The sequence below is a fragment of the Phoxinus phoxinus genome (assembly GCF_949152265.1).
Source record: "Phoxinus phoxinus genome assembly, chromosome: 4".
In the NCBI taxonomy this organism is placed as follows: Eukaryota; Metazoa; Chordata; class Actinopteri; order Cypriniformes; family Leuciscidae; genus Phoxinus; species Phoxinus phoxinus.
In genome coordinates, this window is record NC_136879.1 from 19,410,658 (window position 1) to 19,423,232 (window position 12,575).

Genomic DNA, 12,575 nt, shown 5'->3' on the forward strand with positions numbered 1-12,575 from the left:
CGAATCCTTAATCGAGTCAAGTGACTTATTAAAGCGTATGGGCAACGTGGGGCTAATTTCATTAGCTGCCCGCCGAGGCCCCCGTATCTGATTGAGGGGGGGAGGGGTCGGGTTCAGAGATTGAGGAGGAATGGTTATCATCTGTGGACCGTTTGAGACACGGCAATCAGAGGAGATGGGGCGAAGGAGGGATGACAGGAAAGGAGGGTGTACAGGAAGAAAGCGAGAGGAGGGTTCTGGTGATTAGAACAGACAGACAAATACTGCTAGGGATGTATAGCGAAATTACGGCCAATGTAAGCTTTTACATTTATGCATGTGGCAAATGCGTTTGTCCCCATATCAGTTCATGCACTTCCTAGAAGCTGAACACATGACCTTGGAGTTGCAAGCACTGTGCTAGATTATCATAAACGTTATGCATTGGCCAATGCATGTGTATGGAAAATGACAAATGTTAGTTCAAACAGCTTTGTCAATGGATAATACAAAATTTAATTTTGTTTTTCTTTTAGTAACCAATATATAGTAAAGAACAATATATGATAAGACGGTACATGATTATAGCACCAATCTATTATGTTTATGGATTGGACTGAGGTTATTTTTACCTTAAATGCAATGCAAGTCACATTGGATAAAAACATCTGCCAAATACAGTCAAACCAAAAATTATTCCGACACCAGATATAATTTTTTTTTTTTACTAGTGGGTGCAGGACACTATAGTTCATTTATGTAAGCTAAGCGATGATAGCAAAATAAAGTAAACTGTGACATATTATACCCAAAAAAATCTTCATACAGTGGACTACAAGTCAAAATTATTAAAATTTGGGACCAAAAATTATTCACACACTTTGACCGGACCATGTTTTGCTGAAATGTTTTTTTCTTTAATTGCTAATGCGACCTTTTTATACCACAGACTGAATAAAATTAGCTATTGCTTGGTTATTGGTTGAACTAAGTTGGTATTATCTAATTGTGTACTTAAATTTACTAGCTATTCAACCTAATTCATTTGTGAATCCAGTCCAACAGAAGGATGGCCATAGCCAGTGAAATATCAACTGATTTCTAGTCATATTTTATTACTATTTTCTAAACTACAGCGAATAAACTGTGATAATGTGAGAAACGTTGAAGGTGTCTGAATACATTTTGGTTTGACTGTATATACAAGTATGTAACAAAGAAGTCATTGTATTATCTGCCATCTGCATTACATAAAATCTATCCTTTTCCCGCTAACACGAAAGCTGCTTGATCTTTACAAAACCTGAATTCCACAGTATCGCCCACAACCAGACCTGCACTGTCCCTCCAGTCTATTAGCAAAGGTTCAATACCAGGTCAATCAATGGCCCATCGGAGGTCATTTCCAGCGAATGACCTCCTATCTGCGACTGCATTCGAGAAGCTCCTGCTATCACCTCACCACACCGGCCTCTCCAAGACCCTTCAATGACTGTCCGTTCAGAGAGGGGCCAATCTGAAACCCGGCTTACCACACAACACATGCTTTACACCGCAGAGATAAGCATTGTGTTTGGGATTAGAGGCTCGGCTACAGGAAATCATTATCGGATTTTTCTCATTTCTCTCGTCCGGTTGAGAGAGTCCGAATGCTAGGGCCGTTCAATGTGATGTTCTACAGTACAGAAGATGAGTTTAAGAACTGAGACGTTATCCACCCGCAGTGAGAATGAAAGGGTTTTCAAATCGGAGAACGCAACATGCTGCAAATGTCACTTTGCATAACGTTCGCAATTTGCTTTGCATGCCTTCTAAAGCTGAATTACAGCGTGTATGCATCTGTGTGGTCGTCTCCAACAAACCCGACATCTACATGCAGAATTATAGGGTCCGAATGTGTTCTTTGTGCACATGTCACTGCCTAAATTACCGATTCTTTATGTTGGATCTCCAGTTGAATTACACGCTTTCCTGCAGTGCTTCAGTATAATTTCTGCAACGTTCTAAATCAATATTCATAACGTGTCAGATAATTTATTTGTGCCTTGGTGGGAAACACAAATCTGCTAGGGATCTCAAAATAAAAATGGCAAGGAAAAAAAAAGAATGAGTTTGCAGTTAAGTGTGCAAGTAATGCGTCAGACTGGCACATGTGGAGCACTCCAACTACTCTCACAATGGTGCATCGTGGGGGTTATGTTTTGCCTGAGTCTCATTTGGGTCACCTGCATGTTTATACGTCAGCAGGACTGTATAACCTCTAGATCTACACAAATCTGAATAAATGGGCCTGTGTTCACTATGTAAACATGCAGCTAGTGTCTAAATACAATGAAAATGTATGTAGATGAGAATCTGAAAGTGTTCATTTTTCATAGTCTGCGAGAAATGCATAATTCATCATCTCCTTACACACACACACACACACACACACACACACGGAGCTGAGGGCAAGAGACTATTAATGTTTCTTAAAGATCGAGGGAGTCAAACGCATCGGCTTGTCAATCACACACACACACAAAATACACTCACAAGGTGATCACTCACTGTCATCTGCTTTCATTTCCTGTGCAGGTTAGTAATCTGATATTAAACCATCCTCTCACTCACACACATGCGCGCACACACACACCAGGATGAAACACTGCTGAACTCAACAACAACAAAGGCACAACTGAGGATTAAATAAATGCATTTAAGCCTCGATAACAATGTGGTAGACAAATTAAAGTGATTGATCGGGACAATTTAGCAGTTTTCATTTTAAAAAGCATCTCTAGGACCGCCAGCCGCTTTACAGTAGACATAACGGATGAAATGTGGGTCCCTCCTCTTGGAGCTAAAGGGCTGAATATTAGATACTTTGATCAAGTTAAAGCCATGAAAAATGTGACTGATTATTCTCATAAAGGTTCGGCTGTGTGTTTCAATGCTCCAACACTACAGGAAAACAGACCGAGTCAAAATCATGAGGAAAACTTCCAGTGAAAATCCATGAGAAAAAAAACACTAGTAAAAAAAAGCACAAGGAAAACCTTCAATGAAAACCTCAAAACCTTCAAGTCAAAAATCCTGAGGAAAACCTCCAGTGGAAAAACCATGAAGACCCCAGAGAAACCCTGATGGACCTTCATATTGAAATTCACATTCATGCATACTTCAGATACAAACACACAACCTTGCAGGCACCAGTGCACACACACAAACATCCAAATAATAGTTTTGCCCTGAACTGTGTAGTGCACAGGAGAGCAGCGAAGAACAGTCTGTAGATAAGACTCTACTTTGCATTTGAATGGAGCTGTTCTGATTTCTATGCACTTGGCCTTTAGCCACACTACTATGCGTGTCTGTGTGTGTGTCGATGTGTGCACCCACCCATCCATTCCATGTGTCCCTCAGCCTCTCGTTTTCAAGTTTATGTGTGTGTGTGTATGCATGTCTATCAGTCCATCTGTTTGTCTCGCTGCCTCGCTAGTAAGAGTGATTTTACCAGCCCAAACAGATGAACTAGAGATCCCTGTCAACATAAACTCAATATTCACACATGCATGACAAGACGATTTGCATATCTTGGGAAAATAACAAGTGGTTAAAAACTATATTCAGGCCATCCCTGAAGTTTAAAAGGCAAAGCATTACATACAATCCTTGCTATTTTGGAAATAAATGTGTTTAATGTACTAAATGCACATACTATAAAGCTCGAAACATGCCATTAAAATAAAGCCCTCATGATTATGACATCACACACAGCTCATTAACATATAACCCCCCACATGCACATCTCAATTAACATACATTCAGCAACTTGGCCTGCCATAATAAATTATAATATGACTTATTTTAGTTTAGTGAGGTTTTCCAGTAACAACAGATGCTAGTTAGTTACATATAAAATGTCTTAAAGGAACAGTAGCAACAAAACTGCTCAATTCTAGGTCAGAGAAAAGGTCAAAAATGGCCATGAATAACTAAATTGTGATAGTGCAAGAAGTCTTGAAAAACATGGGCCCTGTCCCAAATGTGCACTTAATGTGAACGTACAGTCCCATGGCCTTCATTCGTGAAGTCCATGAGATCATGGGGTGTCCCATTCATCATTTTAGGTCTCAGAAGGGGGTTCACGAACCCTCAACAAACACTCGGACGAGGACCTGAAGAACTGAAAGTGCCTTGTGGAACAAGTTTATGGGGGGAAAAAACGTATTAACATAAACTTTACTTATAAAATTATTTTCCCAATAGGGTTTTTTAAAAAGTATTTGGTAAAGTGTTATAAGCCATGAACCAAATCAACCTGCAATGAGGTGAAACAAATAAAATCCCATGAAGCATTGCTTATTTTCAGATTAAACAAGATGGAGGGATAAGTTAATACACTGTGTACATATTTAAAGTTCCCTGAAAAATAAATAAATAAATACAATTTGTGGGTTACACTTTATTATAAGGTGTCATTGTTACAGTGTAATTATATATTTAAGTACTGAGTAATATTAATTAACTATATGTAGTTACTATAGAGTTAGGGTAGAATTAGAGTTTGGTTGAGGGTTAGTTGCATGAAATTATGCATAATTTACTGTTATTACTACGGTAAGTACATGTAACATATGTAACAAAGACACTGTAAAATAAAGTGTTACCAATTTGTGCACTCTATGACTTCCCTTGAAGGCAAGTAAATATGGATTTAGCACGAATCGCATATGATAAAGAAATAAACATAAGGCCAGAGGTCCTCCCTACTGACAAATTTTCTCATTGACACCCTCCCTGGGCCGCATCGCAGACTGAGCGGCCAGTGGCCAACTCCAGCTGTTCTTTAGATCACACTCATAAACTCCCAAGCCTTGTGAAGGACCCCACACCGCCTATCAATTTCAAACACCAGCAGGAAGGAGACAAGGGACAGGAGGGGGGCTCAGATTTCATCCCCCCAACATACGCTGTAGTACAGGAAGCTTAAGTTACCCTCCCTCCTCCCCACACGCAGCTGTCCCGGGGCAGCGGTAGGAACTCGCGCTCCCACCTCACTCCCAGAGTAACAGGAGTCAAACTCAATAACTTCACATATAACACCACGCGGTCACAACAGCATCGCACGCACTATTAGTCCTGCGCAGGAAGTGAGGCTTGAGAGAGATAAAGAGAGACGACGACACAAGGATGCGAAGTTGGCGCGATCTAAATGCCCGTTTCGAGGCGGCTGATGTCGTAGTTGTGGCAGATTCCTTCAAGCGGCCATCTTGATTGAGTTGTGCTGTAGGGGAACGGAGTGCAAGGTTCAAAAACACACCATCCATCAGAGCGACGGGAAGCATTCTCTGATGATGACACTCCACCGAAACGCCGCTGCGGTTTGGACACGGTGTGTGTGTTCAAGCAAGAGAGTTTGCACCATCAGCACTCGGCACTAGCACTTTTTTTTTCTCGGAGAAAATAACAGATTGTTCGCTTCAACAGAGAGCTGAATCAATTTCCTCTGTCCTCGGTTAAGGGCGGAGCTGAATCTGAGCTCGCGCGTACACACACGCTCACACACACACACACACACACACACACATGATGGATTACAGGCCTTGGTCCTGGGGTCCCAGGAGGCTTTGCTTCAGGGGTTACGAGTAGACAGCGGTGGTGCATACGTAGGGTGAGGGGTATCTGCTTTGCGTAGAGAGCCGAACGCTTAGGAATTACGGACATTGTGGGTCCGACGGGTCTTTAGGGGTCATCGGATCCAATCCCAGGCAGAGCGTTGTCAGAATCAACCGCATGGTTAGATGATTTCGTTCTAACTGATGAGGAACCGCTAAGGAACTTCTAGTAGGTGAGCGCCTGGCACAACACAGGGACACACACATGTCTGCTGTGGTCTGGGAATGACAATACAAGGATTGAAGTCAATAGTCTGGACTTTGATTGGATTTAAATGACCATTCGGAATGATTCGCCATTGCTTCTGGCTTTTTTTGATGGCAGGCAATCATGTAATGGAGTTTTAAGTAGTTTAAGGTCATAGAGACCACACTGAGTCGATGTAACACACACATACACAGAGATTAGCAGAGGCGCATGTTCAGAAACAGGGAAATAGTTAGCAAGAGAATGAGATCACAGATAAATACATTCTCATATCAACAAAATGCAAACTACAGCGCTTGGACTTTGGGAAAAGAAGATATGTTTTATATATTTATGTCTCTGCTGTGCCATTCAGATAGAGGATCTGACTGGATATGGTAACAACAAACTAAACAAAGCAGAAACATTTGTTTCCTTTAAAAAAAAGAAAGAAAAGAGGCTAAATCCTTTCTGCTAATCCATGATGGCCATCTGATCATAATGGACGCTGTTTTATGTAAATCCGTTTTTTCCGTACATATCTGAAAGCCACTGAGAGCAACGGTGCAGATTTATGCTAAGAGCTGTCAGGCCTATTCTAATATATAAAACATTTGGATTACAAAATAATAATCATAAAAATAAAATAAAGTGACAACAATTAATTAACCAATATTAACTACACACTGGTAATTTTGTGAAGACCCAAATGTCAAATACATATTTACATCTTACTGACTAGTTGTGCTTCTCAGTTTTGTTAAACTCAAAATCAGATAACCGGCCTGTCAGGTCATGCTCATGATCCTACATAACACTTAAAAAAGCAGTAGCTCGAATCCAGTTCAGGCCATTTGCCAACCCTAGTTCTTTTCCCCATAATTTCTCTACTTTCCTGTCAAAAATAGAGGCAAAATCCCATAAAAATTAAATGTAAAAACTTTATCACTCACAAGGGGACAAGAGTGAGCTAACAAAAGACAGTAAGAGAGAGTGAGAATGAGAAAGGTCAGTGAGTGTGCGCGTGTATATACTGTATGTGTGTGTGTGTGTGTGTGTGTGTATTTCTAGAGTTCCAAGGGACCAATGATTTATCTCCTTTCCAGAGGGCTTCCTCCACATATTCATACAATGAAGAATCATTTAATATCATCTACCCAGCTGACCGATTAGTCTCAGGCGCACTAAGATGTGACCATAAGATAAGCCCCAAAATCTGCATGGCTCCATCTCACCGCAGCCGGCGCGCATGTGTGTGTAAAGTAACATGCCGCTGATAAGGAGGTTGGTCTTTATGGTGTGGGCGCTGACTCCAGCACTGCAGATATACTACGATGACACATTCAATCAGGGATTTTATTTCTTTCTCCTTTATCACAGACTAGAGATCCGTTTTTCCTCCACCCCTCAGCCGGCACCTCACCCTCCCTCGCTCTTATCAGAAAGCAACATTCCCTGTGGGCTGCGGATGCATCCTGACATCAGTCTGCTTTCAACTTAATCACCGACCCCTAGAACCCGCAGAATCCGGATCCCAGGATAACGCGAAGCGAGCGAGAACGCGGGTCAGAGGACCCAGACAGACACTGACATTTACAAACAGGCGAATGAGGACGACTGCACGTGAGTGTGTTTGATTAATTCACTCGCACACACTCACTTGTCCCCACGACGAGATGTTAAATGCCAGACAGACGTTTGCAGTATGGATGTTAGGGATGGACGTACTGTATGATGGAAGACACCATACTATGGCAGAACTCTGTCTACCAGTAGATATTTGAGGATGACAAAAACATGGAGTAAAGCATAAAATACAATGTACAGAAGTATAAAATCCCGCCGACAGGTTTGCATATATCGGCAACTTTGCGACTGCAAATGTAACTGTTCCAGTCTAAATTTAACATAGTACTGTTTTATATATACAAAAACATAATATTAGAATATACATATTAATAAACATAGGTATAAAACAATATTATTAAAATGACTTAGCTACAGAATGCAACTACGTTTTGCACTGCTGCCAGACAATTTTTTTTCGTATGAATATTCGAAAAAACAAACAAGTTAAAAGTACAATTGTAATTTAAAAGTAATTAAAATTTTATAATTCATGGGGGGGGGGGGGGGGGGGGGGTATCGTGATATTCACAGTTTGGGGACAGTAAGATACAAAATATAGTCGAAAACAGCCATATTGTAAATTATTATTACAATTTAAAATAACTGTTTTCTATTTGAATACATTTTAAAATGTAGATCAAAGCTGAATTTTGAAATGATCATTAAGAAATAATTCCAATTATTATTTTAAATTTTGAAAAAGGTGCTGCCTAACGTTGGATATAACTTTTTTTTTTACAGGATTCTTTAATCATTAGAAAATTCTAAAGAACTGCAATTATTTCAAATATAAATTTTTGGTAATATTGTTAACTAATAAGTCTTAACTGACACTTTTGATCAATCTGATGCATCCTTGCTGAGGAAAAGAATTCGTTTATTTAAAAAAAAAGTAAATAAAATAAAATGCAATGACTTATAACATGATCTTGATCATACCACTGAGTGTGTCCAATTAAATTCATCATCTTTTATTAGATTTTACTGATGCCGGACACAAAGTCAAACAGCTTGAGACGCAACAGAAAAGCTTAAAACAACAAAGCTCCATTTTTCCACTAATTACTTCATCTCACCAGTTCCAAATGCTGCCTAACGCTACTCTTAATTGCTTAAGTGCCATGCTGAAGCGTATCAAAAGAACCTTTTCAAACAGGCTAGCCAATCCCAGGCTGGTGGCCTTTTAACAAACCAGCAATGACATCTGTTTCACCCACCCCTCATTTACATACTTTTTAAAGGTTACAAGTGACCGAAACTGCACTTTTTGTCGCTAAGACTCAAAGTACATGCGTGCGTTCACACTGTTATTAGCGCAGACCATTAGCAGACACAAACACACACACGTTCACACCTTATACGCTTAATTAATGCCTCCATGTTCAACAAGCTTGTTGCCCTCAGATTTATAACACACACTCTTCTCTACCTGAGAAGAGATACAGGGGGCTAATTAACATTTTCCTGGATGACTGTGCGCCCCAGGTGTGACTTGTCACATTGCGCCCCGTACACAAGCTACGACCAGAGATTTCACCACTTTGGCAAATTTATTCAAAGCAGGGCTTGCCTCAGTCTGACATAGTCTTCACAATGATTTATGAACCTGCTCATTGACCCAGTTTATCCCGCGAAAGGAAAGAGAAAGACCATGAGAGAGAGACAGAAAGAGAGACTGGGAGAGAGAAATAAAGACACAGAGAAAGAAAAAAATAGCAACAAAAGAACAAAATATCTTTCCCAGAAGCAAGGAGTGCCACAGGGTGCGGCTTCGACCGAAATGTAGCCATGATATACATCATAGAGAGACAGGGTATATAAAAGCTTTTCAAACTAAAAAAGCCAGCTAAATCAAGCCGAATTTAAGACAGTAGCAGAATTTCTGTTAAGTTCCTATCATTCCTATATTTTATTCGCTAAAGGTTGCCCACATGGTAAACTGTAGCTTAGCAAAGTTTGTCAGTGAATGCTAAGCAGGCTAATATTTCTCACAACCCCTTGTGCTCTTATTTGACTTGTTCAGTTTTAGAAAAGTAATACTTTAATGCCGATTTTACCATAGAAGTTCTTATTAGCCTAAATGCTAAAAATGTGTCCGTTTATGGTAAAAAGCCTCAGTTTTAACCAACCCGATCTCACGGCAATTCGTACGAATTTTACGAGGTGGCTAATTCGTACCAATTCATACGACCTCACTCGTACGAATTTGTACGTTTTTTGCTAAATCGTACATATTTTACGATTTGCCAAAATCGTATGAATTCATACGAATGACCTACTCCTGACCCCGCCCCTAAACCCAACCGTCACGTGGGTTTAGACAAATCGTACAAATTCGTACGAGTGAGGTCGTACAAATTCGTACGAATTAGCCACCTTTTAATCACTCGTACAAATTCGTACGAATTGGTCGTGAGATAGCGTTGGTTTTAACAGAGATAAGCCAGTCATACAGCATGTTGATTTCTCTAAAAAGTGTAAACACTGCTAAAAAAATGCTATAAATGTACTTCATATACTTCAAGTACGTATCCATCACCAGTGAAGTATATGCTTTAGGCTACAGTAGATGTATGCGAATTGGGATTCAGCCAATCGCTCAGTGTGGCCTGTCAGCACCTTTACCACTCTCTTCTTCTTCTGCTCTAATTAAGACCTTATAAATGACAGGAACAGGATTCATTTATGTTGAGGTAAGCGGAAATACGTGTCCGGTACCTTTAAATGGAGAAATTGATCATTTGAAGAGGCGAAAGCACTAAACCCCACAGAAATAAGTTCACGTGAAACAAAGACTTGTATTGAATTGGATAAGCGCCTTGCATCATCAGACAAATCTAATTGCGATCAACCCTTTTGCACCTTCGCTTTAAACTCTCTAGGACACAAACATCCGTAACAAGATCTGTGTAACTTCTTTGTTGCATTACTAATGGTCGATTGTTAAAGACTGGCGTTTGAGATAATCCTGCTTCAGCGGACACCTCCTTGCAATCTGCCTCATTATTAATAATGCAGTGAGCTCCTTTCACAGGCCCCTCTCTGCTTCCTGCAACCCAGCTTGGGGTCTCTCTGATCGGGCGGCTCCAGTGGTCCACGGCGAACGCCTGCCTGCAATCTGTTTCAACAGAGCCATTCACTAAGCCTGCGGGGGTGCAGACTGACCCCATATGAGAAGAAGAGAGAGACAGAACCATATATCGCAACAGGAGACGACTTCTGACACGAAGATGAAAAAGTCCTGGGCTTGTAACCAGGGGTCGGAACCCCTAAAACGAACGTCGCGAAACAGTCGGAAGATTCGCCACATTTTTCAGTTTGTCACTGAAGGCCAGCTGTTTGTTTTGGAGGGGGGAAGGTTTTATACGTATGTGGGTCTGGGAGTATTTCATATAGATCAGATATACACAGCTGGCTATAAAATCAACATTTACTTCTTGAGAAAACAGCACCTCTTCAGAATATTTCTACGATGTGACAGATGAAACATATTTTGCTTGGAACGATACATGAGCTGTATCGGTTTAGATTGGCTTCACTTCTGTGATCCCTCACCAGTAAAGAGAAGTTTTATGAGTGGAAATTGTGTAGCGTAACACAGCTGAGGGGTTTCGTTAAAGTACAGTTCTTGGTCATTCCTGCTGTAGGTTTAGTATCTGCTGCCCCGCTGCCCCGCTGACCTTACGACCCTTCACCTCTCACCTGAAAGTCGTAAAACATCCTACAGCTTATTTAAACTCTTTCAGTCAGGCTGCGTCTAAAACCTGAAAAATGCTGCCTTTGCAGGATGTATATGGAGGCAGGAAGCATTTCTAAATTTGGTTGAAAGAACACAAATAGAGTCGGATGTGTAAATTTAATTATAAAAACCCAATTGTTATAAATTGACGGAAAACTTTTCCACCAAGACATAAGCGTTACCAAATTTTTGCTTGGTTGTTATGGATTAATAAATATTGTTTTGGATCATTTGAATTGACGAAAACCAGTTTGTTTCCTCACAAGGCACCTTCATTCACAAAATAGTGCCCTTTTAGATTAGGTTTCAGAAAACCCATGACATAGTGCCATGGTGGAAATGTAGAGAGCTAGTGAGAACAGAAAGGCGGAAGTGAGAGAGATACAAGAGCTAGCGCAGGGGAAAAAAGGAATAATCGGGGACTTCATCAATTTTTCATGAATTTTCATTTAGGCGAGGAGACCCCTCTTAGTGCAATCGATAGATCAAGCTGCTGTCACACAGTTAGCACCTGGGGGCCGCCACCGCCGCCTCGGGAGAGCTGAGAGGATCAGAGAAAACACACACCCCCTGCCAGCTACACGAGTGAAAACACACACACAAACTGCCTTTATGCACTTCTATATATACACCTTATAACCCACAACGCAGTTATGTATCATCAATTACGGGTTAAAAATAGAAAATTTATTCAAAAATGTTACTGAAAAGCTTCCCGCAATTGCTAGCTCCAAAGTTACCCTTAGCAAAAAACTAAATGCAAACATCATCTCCACATTTCTTCCCTTTAACCTAAATCACCATCCTGTATCATCAATTACAGGTTAAAAATAGAAAATGCAGCAGCATTCAAAATTTACTGACTCTCAAAAACCTTCCCACAATCCCTTCATCTAGAGTTACCCTTTCCAACAGCACAACACACACACACACACACACACACCCTCTCATTACTGCATGGGGTCTTGGCAGTAACGCACAGAGCCAATTTAGTTATCCATTCATTCAATATTTATCATCATATCCTTATTTCATGATGGATCGCTCCTATTTTCATAACAATGCATAAGAGAGGCCACAGTATTGATCAGCTCAGAGTTGAAACAGACTTTAAGATAGCAGATCACTTAGACTGCAGGTCTAGACTACAAACCCAGCGAAGCAAAACCAATACTCCTTAATCTCTAATGACTTTTGCATTGGTATTGGCTAAGCTACCGTAGTTTGCTTTTATGTAACACTAAAGGAAATGAGGGCCTGAAACGAAACTTTAGTTGCTCCGAATGTATTCACTAATCGTAAAGATCACAAACTCCCAAGACAATAGACGGGAGATTAGCAAAGCAAAAGAGTAATTTAGCAACAACAACAAAAAGGCATA

The 12,575-nt window shown here is 40.5% G+C and overlaps 1 protein-coding gene across 1 annotated transcript in view; it reads right to left on the reverse strand.

Annotated features, from left to right (window-relative positions):
• The window catches only part of robo2 (roundabout, axon guidance receptor, homolog 2), a 198,762-nt gene that overhangs the window by 167,838 nt on the left and 18,349 nt on the right, over positions 1-12,575 (reverse strand).